We start from the raw sequence: 22,937 nt of genomic DNA on the forward strand, positions 1-22,937 counted from the left end.
CCCTCACACAACTTTACACACACCCTCACACACCTTTACACACACCCTCACACACCTTTACACACACCCACACACACCATTCCACACACCCTCACACACCTTTACACACACCCTCACACAACTTTACACACACCCTCACACACCTTTACACACACCCTCACACACCTTTACACACACCCACACACACCATTCCACACACCCTCACACACCTTTACACACACCCTCACACAACTTTACACACACCCTCACACACCTTTACACACACCCTCACACACCTTTACACACACCCTCACACACCTTTACACACACCCTCACACACACCCTCACACACACACACTCACACACACCATTCCACACACCCTCACACACCTTTACACACACCCTCACACACCTTTACACACACCCTCACACACCTTTACACACACCCTCACACACCTTTACACACACCCTCACACACACCCTCACACACACACACTCACACACACCATTCCACACACCCTCACACAACTTTACACACACCCTCACACACCTTTACACACACCCTCACACACCTTTACACACACCCACACACACCATTCCACACACCCTCACACACCTTTACACACACCCTCACACAACTTTACACACACCCTCACACACCTTTACACACACCCTCACACACCTTTACACACACCCACACACACCATTCCACACACCCTCACACACACACACTCACACACACCATTCCACACACCCTCACACACCTTTACACACACCCTCACACACCTTTACACACACCCTCACACACCTTTACACACACCCTCACACACACCCTCACACACACACACTCACACACACCATTCCACACACCCTCACACACCTTTACACACACCCTCACACACCTTTACACACACCCTCACACACCTTTACACACACCCTCACACACCTTTACACACACCCTCACACACACCCTCACACACACACACTCACACACACCATTCCACACACCCTCACACAACTTTACACACACCCTCACACACCTTTACACACACCCTCACACACCTTTACACACACCCTCACACACACCCTCACACACACACACTCACACACACCATTCCACACACCCTCACACACCTTTACACACACCCTCACACACCTTTACACACACCTTTACACACACCCTCACACACACCCTCACACGCACCCTCACACACACACACACACTCACACACACCATTCCACACACCCTCACACACCTTTACACACACCCTCACACAACTTTACACACAGCCTCACACACCTTTACACACACCTTTACACACACCCTCACACGCACCCTCACACACACACACTCACAAACACCATTCCACACACCCTCACACACCTTTACACACACCCTCACACACCTTTACACACACCCTCACACGCACCCTCACACACACTCACACACACCATTCCACACACCCTCACACACCTTTACACACACCCTCACACGCACCCTCACACACACACACTCACACACACCATTCCACACACCCTCACACACCTTTACACACACCCTCACACAACTTTACACACACCCTCACACACCTTTACACACACCCTCACACACCTTTACACACACCCTCACACACCTTTACACACACCCTCACACACACACACTCACACACACCATTCCACACACCCTCACACACCTTTACACACACCCTCACACACCTTTACACACACCCTCACACACCTTTACACACACCCTCACACACACCCTCACACACACACACTCACACACACCATTCCACACACCCTCACACACCTTTACACACACCCTCACACACCTTTACACACACCCTCACACGCACCCTCACACACACACACTCACACACACCATTCCACACACCCTCACACACCTTTACACACACCCTCACACGCACCCTCACACACACACACTCACACACACCATTCCACACACCCTCACACACCTTTACACACACCCTCACACAACTTTACACACACCCTCACACACCTTTACACACACCCTCACACACCTTTACACACACCCTCACACGCACCCTCACACACACACACTCACACACACCATTCCACACACCCTCACACACCTTTACACACACCCTCACACACCTTTACACACACCCTCACACGCACCCTCACACACACACACTCACACACACCATTCCACACACCCTCACACACCTTTACACACACCCTACACACCTTTACACACACCCTCACACACCTTTACACACACCCTCACACACCTTTACACACACCCTCACACGCACCCTCACACACACTCACACACACCATTCCACACACCCTCACACACCTTTACACACACCCTCACACACCTTTACACACACCCTCACACGCACCCTCACACACACACACACACTCACACACACCATTCCACACACCCTCACACACCTTTATAACTCTCACACCTTTATAACTCTCACACACCTTTATAACTCTCACACCTTTATAACTCTCACACGCACCCCCACACACACACACACTCACACACCTTTACACGCACCCTCACACACACACACACTCACACACACCATTCCACACACCCTCACACCTTTACACACAAACTCACACACCTTTACACACACCCACACACACCTTTACACACACCCTCACACCTTTACACACACTCTCACACACCTTTACACACACCCACACACACCTTTACACACACCCTCACACCTTTACACACACTCTCACTCTTTACACACACCCACACACACCCACACACACCTTTACACACACCCTCACACCTTTACACACACTCTCACACACCGTTACACACACCCACACACACCTTTACACACACCCTCACACCTTTACACACACTCACACACCTTTACACACACCCTCACTCTTTACACACACCCACACACACCTTTACACACACCCTCACACCTTTACACACACTCTCACACACCTTTACACACACCCACACACACCTTTACACACACCCTCACACCTTTACACACACTCTCACACACCTTTACACACACCCACACACACCTTTACACACACCCTCACACCTTTACACACACTCTCACACACCTTTACACACACCCTCACATGCACCCTCACACACACCCTCACACACCTTTACACACACCCTCACGCACCTTTACACACACCCTCACACCTTTACACACACCCTCACACACCTTTACACACACCCTCACACACCTTTACACACACCCTCACACCTTTACACACACCCTCACACACCTTTACACACACCCTCACACACCTTTACACACACCCTCACACCTTTACACACACCCTCACACACCTTTACACACACCCTCACACACCTTTACACACACCCTCACACCTTTACACACCCTCACACACCTTTACACGTACCCTCACACACACCCTCACACACACCCTGACCCACACCTTTACACACACCCTCACACACCTTTACATGTACCCTCACACACACCCTGACCTACACCTTTACACACACCCTCACACACACCCTGACCTACACCTTTACACACACCCTCACACACACCCTCACACACACCCTGAAATTATTTTTTCTGTATGGAATTTTTTTTTCTGTATGGAAATTTTTTTTTCTTTATGGAAATAATTTTTTTCTGTATGGAAATTATTTTTGTCTGTATAGAAATTATTTTTTTCTGTATGGAAATTATTTTTTTCTGTATGGAAATTATTTTTTTCTGTATGGCATTTTTTTCTGTATTTTTTTCTGTATGGAAATGTTTCTTACTTTTTCAGGACTTTTTACTCGTTGCCGTTCCTCTGTACCACGACAAATTTGCAGTTTTCTTTTCGATTCCAAAATTTCTACACCAAAGAAATCCTATAATCCTACAATTCCTTCCTTTTTCCCACAGAAATGCATCTATATTTTTTAAATAATATGTTTTAATTAGATTGATAGATCGGATTTGAGAATTCAGCAGCATTGTGTTAAAAAAACAAAAAAGAAAACAGAATTAAATCTCACACATCGGGCCTCCTAACAACCAGCACTTAGCATCTCAGGCTGAATAAAGGGAAAAAAAGAAAGAAAGGGAATCTTGCTGACGGTGTGAGAGCGAGGTTAAAGCAGCAGCGGAGTGAGAGTGATGAGGAAAAACCCTGCAGGGAAACACCTGTGACATATTTCTACACACACAATTACCTCACAGGTGCTGAAGAGAAAAATTTCCCAACACGCTCCGGTAGTACGTATTTATCCGAGCCCATTACCTGAGCTCCACTTTTGCTATCGACTTTTTTTTGCGAGGAAGAGGACGGAAGCTAACGTTACCGAAGAATTGATCGTCTCTGCACTTAAAGTGGCATTGGGTGCGGCGCTGCTGGGACCACCGTCTCTGTCCTTAAGATCCGATGACTCCGGGCGGGCTGCTGTTCTCTGCGTCCGGACCGGAGAAAGGAAATAAAACCACCTTGTGTTGTGTTTGTGTTGTGCTGTTGTATGTGAGAGTGCACTTAAGAGCATCTCCAGACATCTGAAAGTCTGGAAACCCCCCCAGCCACACACCCCCCCGCACACACATTTTCTCTCTATAAATATATTTTCATCTTACAGTAGGTGACATGCCCCTGTATTTTTTTGTGTATATGTTTGACCTTGTTTGTTGGAATATGAGTGTGTGTGTGTGTGTGTGTGTGCGCGCGTGTGTGTGTTGCAATGCCCCCTGGTGGTATGTCACGATTTTTGCCCTCCACCATTTAAACTCTTTTTATTTAGCTCATTAATACACTCCATTTGCAAATATCACACGTTCCACATCAGAGGATACAAACAATGAGCTGTAACGTGTTCGATTTTTCCTCTTTTTCATGCTCCGCCATTCTATTAGTTCCGTGTGTGTGTGTGTGTGTATGCAAGTGAGTGTGTGAGCTCCGGGTTGCTGTTTCTTTATGAGCAGACTGAGACACTAGCACTAACAGGCTAATAAACTTCCCTTCCCAGCAGCTATATCAGCACTATTACGAATCCCCGACACAGCCACACTCACAAACACACACACACACACACAGTCCTGGGGCTTTACAACCCCATTTACCGACCATGTCGACCTTGCTGTGCACTAATACAGCTCAGACTTGGGCCCCTAAACCCTGTGGATTGCCACAAACCCATCAGATGTTCGGTCTGGCTCGAGCCTCATCCATCACCTTCCCTCAACGCTGGAGGGATGAAAGTCAAACACAGGTTTATAACCACAAAGCAAGATTGATTTCTGAGTACACTGAGCTGTTGTGCATATGAAATGCTCCATGAGACCTCTGGAGTCGTTAACCAATAAACAACATCAATGCACTATTGCCTGCCTACTGTGTGTGTGTGTGTGTGTGAGCATCGTCACATGGAGGAGATGGTTCACTCTGCTTTGTCAGACCTGCGTCAGCTCATTTACACATCACAACACACCTACATCGAGCCGCTAATGAAACTTTAGCCACTAACGAAACTCCTAGGCTCAGATTTTCGTCACTGGTGTTTTACTGTCCTACTTTCTTTCCGAACGTTTACTTCACACGACACTCTCACTGTTACAGGATCACAGATCTGTACAGCTGCTCGCTCATGCGGTTATCCAATCATGTGATCATGTAGATCAAGGTGGACATCAAGTCAGATACGGGTTAAGAGTTTAACTTACTAGTGTGACCTCAGTGATTTTGGCTTGGTTGCTGGTGCCAGATGGGCAGGTTCGAGTGTTTCAGAAATCTCCTGAGAAAAGAAGTCCATAAGTGGAACTGTTTTATTGATGAGAAACATCTGAGAAGAACAACCAGGATGGTTCTAGTGACAGGAAATAACGTAAATAAGCACTCTTTACAAACCAGGCGAGATGAAAAGCATCTCAGAATGCGTCAAAGGATAAAAAAAGATGTGCTACAACAGCAGAAGGCCGCATCAACGTCCATCCTGTCAGGTATCTGCTGGTACAGTGGACCTGGGATTACCCCACTGACCGGGAGATTTAACTCCGACTGCTCTTTTGTATTCTCCTTGTTGTTTTGAGGCATCACTGTGCTTGAGCTCCGACTGAAGATGAATGGATGAATAATTATGTTAATGCGATAGACCTGTAGTGAAAGATGTGCAACGAATCTAATTAATTTTCTCCGTTCTTCCGTCTCAACTCGAGGGGATTGTCGTGTCTCTGTACTTCTTAACATTTTGACGAAGCAGAGAAGTCCAGCGACTTGTTTAAAAAAGAAAAACAGCCTTCCTCGTCCTATTTCATCGCCGTCATCAGGAGCACGCATAAACAGAGCACAAGGGCACTCCAGCGTCCGTCCTCTCGCCCTCGGACGTTTACGAGTGCCCTCTTGGCCTGTGTGCGGAATAATTATATTTTATATGACTTTTTGTATGAGTCACAAAACAAAGCTGTGCGCCTGGAGCCCTGTGACCGAGAGCTCGTCCAAAACTCACTTACGTGAGGCGCAATTGGCTGAGTCTCGCCCTGGGAAGATCGCCAGTGTGTGTTAGGTCAGCTCGGGTGCCAAAAGTTTCATCGCTCATGGGTGACCCTCAGGTGGAGAATCAGCCTCCTGTGGATAGTCTACCTCAGTGACAGATTGCTCCAACATCACCAGCATGTTCACACACGGGGGAAGCCGAGCCAGGCTTGTGTACCAAGGACCATTTCAGAAATAAACAGAAAAGTACAATTTCTTCAACTTTAGGGATTTAGGTTTATGTCGCATTTATCTCAATGGATACTAAAGCGTTGGAGTTGCAGACCTGACATAGTTAAGGGTTTTCAACAAAAGCTCATCTAACATGACTCAACAGCTCGACTAAACCAGTCCCAAATAATCTAGGGGCATGTAAAAAAAAAATCACAGCTGAATGTATAAGCAAATATGGACATAAATGAATCATGTGTAAGAATCGCTTGTGGAAACTAATGAATCGTGTGAGAATCGTTTGTGAAAACGAACGAATCATGCTTAGGACTCACATGTTGAAATAAATGAATTATTGTTTTTAAACAAAGAAAACTTTTAGTCTAATTGATTATAAAAACAGATTACTGCTTGAATATTAAACAGCATTTTTTATAATATTTAATTATCCTACACGAGTTCTCATATAAACTCACAGCTTCATTGGGTTTTACGTATACTAATTTATGCACAGACAAAAATGTTGTAATTACAGTTGTTGTGATGAAGCTCTGTCACCACTTCTGCACTCCATGCTGAAAAGAAAGTCCAGAAATAAGGCCTAAAGCAGCCACACATTGTCTCACACACACACACACACACACTTTTACACATTGTTATATTGTCTTTATAGCCTATTTATTGTTCCTGCAGAGTCTTTGGAGTGTGTGTGTATGCATGTATGTTGCCCATTTTTGTTCCGTGTGTGTCCGATCATAATCCTTTCTGCTGGTTGATCAGGCATGTGAAAGTTAAACATCCACGGAGCCTCTGATCAGAGATCTGAGATCAGATTAATGATTGGTGATGTAATCTATGCACTCAGGTTATAAAAAAAAAAAAAAAAAAAAAAAAAAAAAAAAAGACACACCTCTCTGCTTCACTGTTCACGAAAACAAAGTGCCTTAATCACACTTTGGGTTCAAATGATGATTAATGGAAAACAAACAAACGTCACGCTGAGGCGCCTTTGATTTTCTGTGAGAGCCGCTGCAGGGGATCGGGTTTGGTTCGAGCTTGTCAAAGGTTGCTCTCGAGCTCTCTTCGGGCCGTCTCTCTCTCTCTCTCTCTCTCTCTCTCTCTCCTGCTGCCCCGCTTCATCTAGGAAAGTGTCAAAGCTGTGAGCGTTCGTGCTCATCGGCCGCCGAGGCTCTGCTCTCCGATGCCGACATGGCCGTCTGGGTCAAAACACACCGATTATTTCCCACTCCGCGGTCACTAACGACCCGCCAGCCGCACACCGCTCTGTAATTATATTAATGACGGAACGTGCCGGGTGTGCAGATCCAGAGGCCGAAAGGTGAGAGAGAGAGAGATGGATAAGTGAAGCGAGAGAGAGAGAGAGAGAGAGAGAGAAAGTCTGATCAATTGTTCATTTTACAAAGTCACTGAGACATGCAGGAGCTGTCAATAAGTGAATTAGTTTGTCTGTGAGCCTCAGGAGTGTGACTCGCTGTTCCTTCACAGCTACGGACTTCTTATGCTCAAACTCAACCCCACCACCCCCATCCAACACCCTCACTTACACACACCACACACACACACACACACACACTGAACCATGCACATATAACCATACAAACTGACAACGGCATACATAAGCACCACGCGCTCACACACTGGCACCACCAAATGTCTTGCATTCTCTCTCTCTCTCTCTCTCTCGCTCTCTCGCTCACACACACACACACGCACACACACACACAAACACACACACACAACATTTCAAGGACAATAAACAGCAGACTGCTGCTTATTCAAGACCACTCAAGTCTCTCTGTCTTTAACACACATGCACACACACACACTTTGCAACTTGGAAATCTCTGGACTCCTGGTAATATCCGAATGGTTCTATGCTTGACCCCATGATGTACACGATAAATGTAATGTCTTTTCACTCTCATCCTCAGTTAGAGTGGTGGCTCTTGGTGGTTAACCGGGAGACCTGAGTTCAAGCCCCAGCACCGCCAAGCTGCCACATTTGGGCCCTTGCTCCATGGGCGCTGCATCATGGCTGACCCTGCGCTCTGACCCCAACCCCCAAGGATGGGATATGCGAAGAAAGAATTTCACTGTGCAGTAACGTACATGTGACAAATAAAGGCTACTTGACTTTAACTCACAGCATGGCGATACATCAAGACTTCACTTCCTTAGCATTTTGTCACCTTGATGCACTAAAAAAAATCATAAAACTATTGGACAAATTCAGTCATCACACACACACACACGCACACACACATTTTCATCCCTTGGGGCATCAGTAAAGTTTCCAATCCATGCACAAACATGTTTTCGGTAGGCTAGAGGAAGCCAGAGGTCTCCGAGGGAAACATTAGCAGTAGAAAGCAGCATTAATCCTGGTCAAAGCCACAGTGGATCCGGAGCCTGTCCTGGGAATTCCATGACCAAGGTGGGAATACACACTGGATGCAGGGCAGTTCATCAGAGGTTATCACACACATTCTCACTCACTGCTAGGGGCAATTTAGAGTAGACAATCCAGCTAGCAGCAGGAGGTTGGCAAAAAAAACGTGGTAAAACCGGAGAAAGCTGTGAGGCGGCAACGCTACTCGCTACACCACCACTTACACAATTTATAAAGAAAGTTTGACCTTTAACTGGCAGTTGTCGTATTTTTATCAAATCACCACTAAGCTAGTTCACTTTGACCTTCAGTTTCTACTGATTGCTGCACTTATTCAAGCAGTAAGCTGTTTAATAAAAAGAGTGGGGCGAATTCTCCTGATCCTGAAGCGACACAGACACAGCCTGATTGGGTTAAAGTGTTCAAGTGAATGAGTGACCATTACAGGTTCAGCTGTTTACTACGCTCCTACTATTGAAGGGGCAGAAGGGGGAGAAAGTACATGGCTGTACATCTTTCTTAACTAAATTTGCAGACATCTCCTAAGAGTGTTGTTCCTTGTGAGCCTCCAGGTCAAGACTGATGAAATGTTCCTGCTCTTGTCACAGATAAAATATGGATATGAATGCCCTAAAGTTCCATTTACATTTAATATAAGCAGACGTGACTTTCTGATATGTAGCGTATATGACTCCACTGTGTATTTCTCAATGTAAAATGAAGAGGTCTGATTGGAGGAAAAATATGAGGTCCTGTCACAAAACACCCCATAACTTCAAACACCTGGCCAAAATGCTTTGTCTTCACTTTCCTTATGCACTCCTAGACCTGACACACACACACACACACACACACACTGTCCTTCACTTTACACACTCCAGTATTAGGAGCTGCTTCCATAAACACTGCACAGTTCTCATTTACCACGTATTTGTCAAGTCCTTCATTAGGGTTTAGAAATCAGAGCAAACTCAATAATGAGCAGAGCATTATACATTAAACACACTATACATTAAACACTACACACTATACATTAAACACTACACACTATACATTAAACACACACTATACATTAAACACACCACACTATACATTAAACACACCACACTATACATTAAACACACTATACATTAAACACTACACACTATACATTAAACACACACTATACATTAAACACACCACACTATACATTAAACACACCACACTATACATTAAACACACTATACATTAAATACTACACACTATACATTAAACACACACTATACATTAAACACACTATACATTAAACACTACACACTATACATTAAACACTACACACTACACATTCAACACACACTATACATTAAACACACTATACATTAAACACTACACACTATACATTAAAACACACACTATACATTAAACACACACTATACATTAAACACACTATACATTAAACACTACACACTATATATTAAACACTACACACTACACATTCAACATACACTATACATTAAACACACTATACATTAAACACTACACACTATACATTAAAACACACACTATACATTAAACACACTATACAATTAAACACTACACACTACACATTAAACACACACTATACATTAAACACACTATACATTAAACACACACTATACATTAAACACTACACATTATACATTAAACAAACACTATACATTAAACACTACACACTATACATTGAACACACTATACATTAAACACTACACACTATACATTAAACAAACTATACATTAAACACTACACACTATACATTAAACACACAAACTATACATTAAACACTACACACTATACATTAAACACACACTATACATTAAACACACACACACTAAACACACTATACATTAAACACACACAATACATTAAACACTACACACTACACATTAAACACTACACACTATACATTAAACACACTATACATTAAACACTACACACTATATATTAAACAAACACTATACATTAAACACACACACTATACATTAAACAAACACTATACATTAAACACTACACACTATACATTAAACAAACACTATACATTAAACACTACACACTATACATTGAACACACTATACATAAAACACTACACACTATACATTAAACAAACTATACATTAAACACTACACACTATACATTAAACACACAAACTATACATTAAACACTACACACTATACATTAAACACACACTATACATTAAACACACACACTAAACACACTATACATTAAACACACACTATACATTAAACACTACACACTACACATTAAACACTACACACTATACATTAAACACGCTATACATTAAACACTACACACTATACATTAAACACACTATACATTAAACACTACACACTATACATTAAACACTACACACTATACATTAAACACTACACACTATACATTAAACACTACACACTATACATTAAACACACTATACATTAAACACTACACACTATACATTAAACACACACTAATAAACACACACTATACATTAAACACACACCATACATTAAACACACACTATACATTAAACACACACCATACATTAAACACACACTACACATTAAACACACACTACACATTAAACACACACTAATAAACACACTATACATTAAACACACACTATACATTAAACACACTAATAAACACACTATACATTAAACACACACTATACATTAAACACACACTAATAAACACACACTATACATTAAACACACACCATACATTAAACACACACTATACATTAAACACACACCATACATTAAACACACACTACACATTAAACACACACTACACATTAAACACACACTAATAAACACACTATACATTAAACACACACTATACATTAAACACACTAATAAACACACTATACATTAAACACACACTATACATTAAACACACACTAATAAACACACACTATACATTAAACACACACCATACATTAAACACACACTACACATTAAACACACTACACATTAAACACGCACTACACATTAAACACACACTAATAAACACACTATACATTAAACACACACTATACATTAAACACACACTAATAAACACACACTATACATTAAACACACTATACATTAAACAAACACTAATAAACACAAACTAAACATTAAACACACTATACATTAAACGCACACTAATAAACACACACTATACATTAAACACACACCATAAATTAAACACACTACACATTAAACACACTACACATTAAACACACACTATACATTAAACACACACTATACATTAAACACACACTATACATTAAACACATTATACAACACTCTGACCCCCACACACTACACATTACACTCTGATCCACACACACTATACACTACACTGTATACACTGCACACTACACTCTGAATAACACACACTACACCCAACACTCTACTCTCTGACCCACACACACACACACATAATACAGTACACTGCCCCCCCCCACACAAATTAAAGTACACTGGCACACACATTATATGGTACACTCCCCCCTCCCCCACACACACACTATACAGTACGCTGGCTCACACACACTCACTACACAGTAAACTGCCCCACATACTTTACAGTACACTGGCTCACATACATACACACACACCCCTATACTATACAGTACACTGGCCCACATACACACTATACAGTACACTGGCCCACACACACACACACTATACAGTATGCTGGCTCACACACACACACTATACAGTACACAGGCCCACACACACACACACTATACAGTATGCTGGCTCACACACACACACTATACAGTACACAGGCCCACACACACACACACTATACAGTACACTGGCCCACATACACACTATACAGTACACTGGCCCACACACACACACACTATACAGTATGCTGGCTCACACACACACACTATACAGTACACAGGCCCACACACACACACACTATACAGTACACTGGCCCACACACACACACACTATACAGTACACTGGCCCACACACACACACACTATACAGTACACTATACAGTTCACTGGCTATACAGTTCACACTATACAGTTCACTGGCTCACACACACTATACAGTACAATGCCCCCCCACACACACTATACAGTACACTGTCCCCCTACAAACACTATACAGTACACTGCCCCACACACACTATACAGTACACTGCCCCCCCACACACACACAATACAATACACTGGCTCACACACACTATACAGTACACTGCCCCCCCACACACACTATACAGTACACTGCCCCCCCCACACACACACACACTATACAGTACACTGTCCCCCTACAAACACTATCCAGTACCCTGCCCCACACACACTATACAGTACACTGCCCCCCCCCACACACACACTATACAATACACTGGCTCACACACACTATACAGTACACTGCCCCCCCACCCACACTACAGTACACTGCCCCCCCCCCCCACACACACACACACTATACAGTACACTGTCCCCCTACACACACTATACAGTACACTGGCCCACACATACTATGCAGTACACTGGCTCACACACACTATACAGTACACTGCCCCCCCACACACACACACTATACAGTACACTGCCCCCCCCCCAAACACTATACAGTACACTGTCCCCCTACACACAAACACACACACTTTACAGTACACTGGCCCACACACACTATACAGTACACTGGCCCACACACACACACAGGCCCCCATACACACACTATACAGTACACTGGCCCACACACACACACACACACACACAGGCCCCCATACACACACTATACAGTACACTGGCCCCCATACACACACTATACAGTACACTGGCCCACACACACACACACACTATACAGTACACTGGCCCACACGTACACACTATACAGTACACTGTCCCCCTACACACACTATGCAGTACACTGGCCCACACACACTTTGCAGTACACTGGCCCACACACACTATGCAGTACACTGGCCCACACACACTATACAGTACACTGGCCCACACACTATACAGTACACTGCCCCCCCACACACACACACTATACAGTACACTGTCCCCCTACACACACTATACAGTACACTGGCTCACACACTATACAGTTCACTGCCCCCCCCCCACACACACTATACAGTACACTGTCCCCCTACACACACTATGCAGTACACTGGCCCACACACACTATGCAGTACACTGACCCACACACACTATACAGTACACTGGCCCACACACACTATACAGTACACTGGCTCACACACACTATACAGTACACTGGCCCACACACACTATACAGTACACACTGCCCCCCCCCACACACACACACTATACAGTACACTGGCCCACACACACTATACAGTACACTGGCTCACACACACTATACAGTACACTGGCTCACACACTATACAGTACACTGCCCCCCCCCACACACACACTATACAGTACACTGTCCCCCTACAAACACTATACAGTACACTGCCCCACACACACTATACAGTACACTGACCCACACACACTATACAGTACACTGGCCCACACACACTATACAGTACACTGGCTCACACACACTATACAGTACACTGGCTCACACACTATACAGTACACTGCCCCCCCACACACACACACTATACAGTACACTGCCCCCCCAAAACACTATACAGTACACTGTCCCCCTACACACACACACTTTACAGTACACTGGCCCACACACACTATACAGTACACTGGCCCACACACACACACACACACACACACATACAGGCCCCCATACACACACTATACAGTACACTGGCCCCCATACACACACTATACAGTACACTGGCCCACACACACACACTATACAGTACACTGGCCCACACACACACTATACAGTACACTGGCCCATACACACACACACACACACACACACACACCACACAGGCCCCCATACACACACTATACAGTACACTGGCCCACACACACACACTATACAGTACACTGGCCCCCACGTACACACTATACAGTACACTGGCCCCCATACACACACTATACAGTACACTGGCCCACACACACACACACTATACAGTACACTGGCCCACACATACTATGCAGTACACTGGCTCACACACACTATACAGTACACTGCCCCCCCACACACACACACTATACAGTACACTGCCCCCCCCCAAACACTATACAGTACACTGTCCCCCTACACACAAACACACACACTTTACAGTACACTGGCCCACACACACTATACAGTACAGTGGCCCACACACACACACAGGCCCCCATACACACACTATACAGTACACTGGCCCACACACACACACACACAGGCCCCCATACACACACTATACAGTACACTGGCCCCCATACACACACTATACAGTACACTGGCCCACACACACACACACACTATACAGTACACTGGCCCACACGTACACACTATACAGTACACTGTCCCCCTACACACACTATGCAGTACACTGGCCCACACACACTTTGCAGTACACTGGCCCACACACACTATGCAGTACACTGGCCCACACACACTATACAGTACACTGGCCCACACACTATACAGTACACTGCCCCCCACACACACACACACTATACAGTACACTGTCCCCCTACACACACTATACAGTACACTGGCTCACACACTATACAGTTCACTGCCCCCACACACTATACAGTACACTGTCCCCCTACACACACTATGCAGTACACTGGCCCACACACACTATGCAGTACACTGACCCACACACACTATACAGTACACTGGCCCACACACACTATACAGTACACTGGCTCACACACACTATACAGTACACTGGCTCACACACACTATACAGTACACTGCCCCCCACACACACACACACTATACAGTACACTGGCCCACACACACTATACAGTACACTGGCTCACACACACTATACAGTACACTGGCTCACACACTATACAGTACACTGCCCCCCCCACACACACACACTATACAGTACACTGTCCCCCTACAAACACTATACAGTACACTGCCCCACACACACTATACAGTACACTGACCCACACACACTATACAGTACACTGGCCCACACACACTATACAGTACACTGGCTCACACACACTATACAGTACACTGGCTCGCACACTATACAGTACACTGCCCCCCCCCACACACACACACTATACAGTACACTGCCCCCCCAAAACACTATACAGTACACTGTCCCCCTACACACACACACTTTACAGTACACTGGCCCACACACACTATACAGTACACTGGCCCACACACACACACACACACACATACAGGCCCCCATACACACACTATACAGTACACTGGCCCCCATACACACACTATACAGTACACTGGCCCACACACACACACTATACAGTACACTGGCCCACACACACACTATACAGTACACTGGCCCATACACACACACACACACACACACCACACAGGCCCCCATACACACACTATACAGTACACTGGCCCACACACACACACTATACAGTACACTGGCCCCCACGTACACACTATACAGTACACTGGCCCCCATACACACACTATACAGTACACTGGCCCACACACACACACACACTATACAGTACACTGGCCCACACACACACACACTATACAGTACACTGGCCCACACACACACTATACAGTACACTGGCCCACACACACACACTATACAGTACACTGGCCCCCATACACACACACTATACAGTACACTGGCTCACACACACACACTATACAGTACACTGGCCCACACACACACACACACACACTATACAGTACACTGGCCCACACACACACACACACACACTATACAGTACACTGGCTCACACACACACACACACACTATACAGTACACTGGCCCACACACACACACACACACACTATACAGTACACTGACCCACACACACACGCTATACAGTACACAGGCTCACACACACACAAACACACACTATTCAATACACTGGCCCACACACACACACACTATACAGTACACTGGCTCACACACACACACACACACTATACAGTACACTGGCCCACACACACACACACACACACACACACACTATACAGTACACTGACCCACACACACACGCTATACAGTACACAGGCTCACACACACACAAACACACACTATACAATACACTGGCCCACACACACACTATATAGTACACTGGCCCCCATACACACACTATACAGTACGCTGCCCCCCCACACACACACACACACTACACCCTACACTCTCTATGTCCTAAAGCACATAGATTTGTGTTCTGTGGCCTGCGCGCCGTGTTCTCTTTACTCCGCACCCTGCATCATCCTCTGACTCATCTAATGAAGGTCATGATATATGAATTACTCTGATGATGAGTTTAGCATGTTATAACAGGGAAAGTGCTCAACTGCTCAGTGAGGCTGTGTAGGACAGGAGAAGGGGAACTCTCTGACTGTTAGACATAACTTCCCCACAACAAAAACAGTACTGAGTGTGGGTTACACTTTTTGAGGCACAGCATGTACACTACATAGACTACATTATTTTACACTACTGATCAGGCATAACATTATGAGCAATGGCAGGTGAAGTGAATAAGACTGATGATCTCCTCATCATGGCACCTGTTAGTGGGTGGGATATATTAGGCAGCAAGTCAACATTTTGTCCTCAAAGTTGATGTTAGAAGCAGGAAAAATGGACAAGCGTAAGACAAGAGCCAAATTGTGATGGCTAGACCACTGGATCAGAGCATCTCCAAAACTGCAGTTCTTGTGGGGTGTTCCCGGTCTGCAGTGGTCAGTATCTATCAAAAGTATCCTTTAAGTCCTGTAAGCATCCTTTAAGTCATGGGCCCATGGAGGCCCCACCTTGCAACCTACAGGACTTAAAGTATCTGCTGCTAACATATTGGTGCCAGATCTAGTGGAGTCCATGCCTCGACAGGTCACTCAGTGCCTTATGCCCTACACCCTAAACTTTACACTCAGTGCCTCATGTCCTCAACCAGAAAAACCCTACACTACTCCATGTGCACTATACCACCACACTCTATTCCCCACATCATACCCTCTTCACTTTGTGCTGTATGTTAAAACGCTTGGCAGCTAGGAACACACACACACACAACAATTTTTTAACACTAACATTTTGTCATTCACACTTACTGAGACTCTCACTTTCAACTGCATTAAGGTAACAGACTCATTTACATGAAATAAATATCACACAAAATGAATAAATTAGTTAATAAGTGAAACCCCTTTCATAAGCTCACTTTTTTTGGGATCACTTGCACATGAATACCAATGTCCTGATTTTGTTTCTAAAATGTGCTTGTTTTTAATCTGAATGCATAAACATAATACACTGACAAGTGCTCTCCAACTCCTTCTAATGTGATTCACATGTTTTTCTCAGACCCTTCAGTCAGATCGGTCAATAAGCTTTTCAAGAGAGCGGCGAAGCCGAGTCACAGGCTGTCAATCAGACAAAATCACAGTGAATGGCAGGAAAGGAGGCCCAGGTGGAATAAAGCATTCATGACTGTCTCTGATACAAAGCAGGGTTCAGGATCAATTAAAGTGCAAAAGAGAAATATCACCGATTCATACAGAGAGAGAGAGAGGGGGAGAGAGAGAGAGTGAAACAGGGTGGTAGAAATCGAACAGCAGCGGTTTAATCCGAGACCGGAGCGAGAAGAGAGGAGAGAGAGAACAATGAAAAAGATGAGATGAGAAGTGGAAGATGACAGCATTTCAACCTCTGCTGTGTGATCCAGAACCTCTGCCTCACTCTCCGGTGCTATAGCTGAAAAGCAAAAAGCCCACGGGGAACACGTTCCACCCCAAGACCTCACTCTGTCAGATAACAACCCACAGCAAACAACCTGTCTTCCTCTCTTTCAGTCCAGCTCTGTTAATCTCTCCTCCTCGCTCACAAGGGATAGGAAGGGAAGGGAAGGGAAAGGGAGGAGAGGAGAGGAGAGGAGAGGAGAGGAGAGGAGAGGAGAGGAGAGGAGAGGAGAGGAGAGGAGAGGAGAGGAGAGGAGAGGAGGGAAGGGAAGGGAAGGGAAGGGAAGGGAAGGGAAGGGAAGGGAAGGGAAGGGAGGAGAGGAGAGGAGAGGAGAGGAGAGGAGAGGAGAGGAGAGGAGAGGAGAGGAGAGGAGAGGAGAGGAGAGGAGAGGAGGGAAGGGAAGGGAGGAGAGGCGAGCAGAGGAGAGGAGAGCAGAGGAGAAACTGCATAGAGAACCTCCATTTGTACACCATTCTCCTCATATTCTGTCATCATCTACTGTAACTCAGCCTTGTACATAAAAAAGAAGAGAAGAAAAGAAAAGAAACAAAAAGAAAAGAAAAGTAAAGAAATTGAGATAAAGACGAGATGAAACGCACCACACTGAAAGGAATCTGAACAAGAGACGCTGCACCTCCAGATGAGAAAAGAAGAGAGCTCAATCCCCTCTCTCACTCTCTCTCTCTCTCCTTTTGTCTCTGCTGCTCTCACCAGAGGAACAGCGACGCGACGCACAAGGCCCCGATGAAAGACACGACTGTGTTTGCGTCTCTGTCTGTCTACCAAGAGCCAAGTCCTGTCTGCAGGTCACACTGCACAATTCTTAAGGAAAATCCAGTTCTGTCTTCACACACTCCGTCTCCTCATCGTTCACGGTGTTTGGGTGTCTTACGGTGGTTTACGTAAAAAGCAAAAAATAATGAATCCCACTTCTCATGATATTCACAGTGACAGAGAAGAGATAAGGGCAGGGAGCGAGGCACGGCTGGTCAACGCAGACAGTTCCAACACACCATGGTCATGATCTCATTACTGCACCAATTAACATGCAGCAGGCCTGTTCTGTCCCACAAAGGCCACAAGGGAGCAAATGTGTGTGTGTGTGTGTTAGAGAGAGAGAGAGAGAACTAAGCTACACAATTGTACTCACATCATATATGTAACTATGACTGTACTGTAGATTATTAAAAGTGTGTGTGTGTGTGTGTGTGTGTGTACATTTTGCTCTGACTTAAATGGAACTTCATAGTGCACGATCAAGTCACCATCAGAATCGTCCGTGGCTGCAGGAGAACCTAGACTTAATTTGTAATATCTACAATGTGTAACAATACTAATAAAAAATTATTACAAAAATTAAAAAAATAAGAGTTTTGTTGTTGTCAGTAATATGAATTCGTTCATCATTAATCTATAACATCATAGAAAAAGAGAGAGATAAAGAGAGAGAGAGGTTGAGGGCTCGCGCGACGTGCGTATTAAAACGCGTGATTAATACAAATGAGCCTTTACACACACTCCGGTTCAAAAACGTTTCATTACTTATATTATACTTCTTTTATTCTTTGAAGCTGATATAATTGGTGTTTCGTGCGCGCGCGAGGCCACTGGTCACCACCGCCTTGGCTTTATCGCACAGCTCAGCACGCGCCCCGTCCGAGAGAGAGAGAGAGAGAGAGAGAGAGAGCGAGGACCAGACTGGGGCGAAACAAGCTTGCGCGCGAGGGCGATAAAAAGCGCAAGACGCGAGCGCGCGGTCTCTCCGGTAAGCCCCCCGAGCGCGGCGCGTGCGTCCTCCGCAAGAACTTGTGCGTTCAAAGCGACAAATCCTTCCCGTAAAGACAGCGACGTTTCTGCGTCTTCGCCTTAACTACAAGACGGTTCACAACAGAGCCCGTGTAACGGAGCTTCAATCTTTGCGCGCGCCACAGCTTAAAGTTTTCGTGCCATTTACGATGTGATAAACATACACATACCAAATGGGGAAAAAATAAATATAAATTTAAAAAAAATACGGTCCAAGACTTTTGTACAAATAAAATCACCAGACTTACCGCGCAGTCTAGTGGAGCAGGTGCATTCTCGCTCGTTTCCGGTGAGCTCGCGCACTTTCCCCTCCGCTCCTGAGTAACTGCGGGGGCCGCCGGTCCATCGCGGCCAAAATTGCGCGCAAGAAAGGAAAAGAGGAAGCGGTCGTGGTCACTCGCTCTGAGGGTCTTTTTTTTCTTTCTTTTTCTCTATTTTCTTTCTTTTCTTCCTTTCCAAAATCTGACCGCTGTTGAAAACAGGAAACAGACTAGATAAAACGCCTTCAAAAAACCGTTACGATGAAAAAGAACTGTCTCCGTTTACAAAAAATATATATATGTGTGTGTGCGTGAGAAGCGAGGAAGTTAAATCCGTACAGGACATTAAAAATAATAATAGCAATAATAATAATAATAATAATAATAATAATAATAATAATAATAAACAATAGCGGGGGGAAACGACCCCCGAAACGTCTCCAGTCGTGTCCGTGAGTCGTACCGGTCGCCTCGTGCTGTGTGGGTCGCGCGCGAGGAGGTCCGTTGGTGAGCAGCGCTGCGTCTCGCGATCGATTCGAACTGGATTTGAATTTTGCGAACTCTGCCGAGTGAAGCCCCGCTCCGCGCACGTGCGCCGCGCTCGCGCTCTACACGCCCCGCACTCCCCTCCTCCTTCGCAATTTTTTTTCCCACTTATTTATTTATTTATTTTCAACTCGCTGCGATTAGTGATGTCATGGCTCTCGAGGCGATGGAGTGAACGAGTGTTCGGGGAAAAAAGAGAGCGAGAGAGAGAGAAAGAAAGAAATGCTGTTAAAAACCCGGGGGTCAGACATTTTGTCATCATCAGTCAGAGTGACATATGTGCGCGCTCTCTCTCTCTCTCTCTCTCTCTCCCGGTATGTGATAGAGTTTTTACCCGTGCACGAAAAGGATCTCGATCGATCGATATTTTTTTAGTTACATTCTTGTTACAGTCTCGCGCTGGGCTCGGTGAGACGTTTGTGTCATGTCAGAGATGATGAAGATTACGATGATGATAATGGTGATGATATCGATAATCGATCACACCTCGAATGAGCAGCGTGCGTATATATATATATATATATATATATTTCCCATCACGGGTGTCAGTCTGAGCTCAGACTTTGATTGGCACGCGCCACGTCCCGATCCGCACTCTAGCACACTAGACTTACACACTACATCACTCCACAGCCTGCCAAACACTAAAGAGCTCTCATGACCGCAAGACAGTGTAATAAATACGTAATGAACACCACACGTGTTAGGGTAATGTTAATAAGAGCTGCATACTTACCGGAATACGCCGGAGAAGAAGCTGAGATTTCCCATCCCAGGTCCTGGAGAAGCGAGCTTGTGCTGCACGTGCCAGCTTGTTTTATCTTCACGGACACACCTGAGTCCATTTAAGCATGCGTCTTGAGGTCATTAATCGAATCAGGTGCGTTAGGGAAGAAGGTGCGCCCAGGTCGGCTGCATATAGAGACAGAGTAATAACAACTCACTAATGATCAGATTTCATTTACACTTTTAAACACAACAGGACAAGTTTACAATAATCTATAGGAGACATTAAAGCTTTATTTCCCCGAAGTTTGTAACACTGTGCATGCATTCAGATTAAAGTTGAACATTACCTGTATTCGTTTTGTTGTTTCAGGAGTTAGAAGTGACAGAAACCTTTTGCAATGAGCCGATCATTTCTTTTTACTTTCTGTGGGACCAAGTCATCGATTTCTTCTCCGAATTAAAGTGCAATTGGTGGTCAGATTTGTATTACACATAGTTTGCATCAAAACAAGATCCCATTGCTTCTACTCAACTCGATTTTAATTCTAATTCCTAGATTAGACAGAAAACCTAAACCAGCTCCGTTATGAAGTCTCGTGGGGACGTTATGAAGTGATCCACAGACTGGACATCAAGTCTATTCCAGGCTTCAGTTATGAAGGATGTACAAATATGGTGTTAATGTTATTTTATTTTATTTTTTGAGTGTCCTTGCAGCACTGCTTAGAGTCTTCAAAGGGTGCCAGGGTCAGAGCGAG

General features: G+C 44.8%; 1 protein-coding gene across 2 annotated transcripts in view; it reads right to left on the reverse strand.

The window, feature by feature from the left end:
- The window catches only part of tafa4b (TAFA chemokine like family member 4b), a 56,064-nt gene extending 33,127 nt beyond the window's left edge, over window positions 1-22,937 (reverse strand). Inside the window, exon 1 of one of the 2 annotated variants that reach the window (XM_058374007.1) lies at window positions 20,893-21,072. The gene's annotated coding sequence lies outside the window, so the exon portion shown is untranslated. Of the gene's footprint in view, window positions 1-20,892; window positions 21,073-22,186 lie in introns of those variants that run through there. The other variant, XM_058374006.1, reaches the window with a different exon arrangement.

Source organism: Hemibagrus wyckioides, linkage group LG21 (assembly GCF_019097595.1).
Source record: "Hemibagrus wyckioides isolate EC202008001 linkage group LG21, SWU_Hwy_1.0, whole genome shotgun sequence".
Taxonomy (NCBI): Eukaryota; Metazoa; Chordata; class Actinopteri; order Siluriformes; family Bagridae; genus Hemibagrus; species Hemibagrus wyckioides.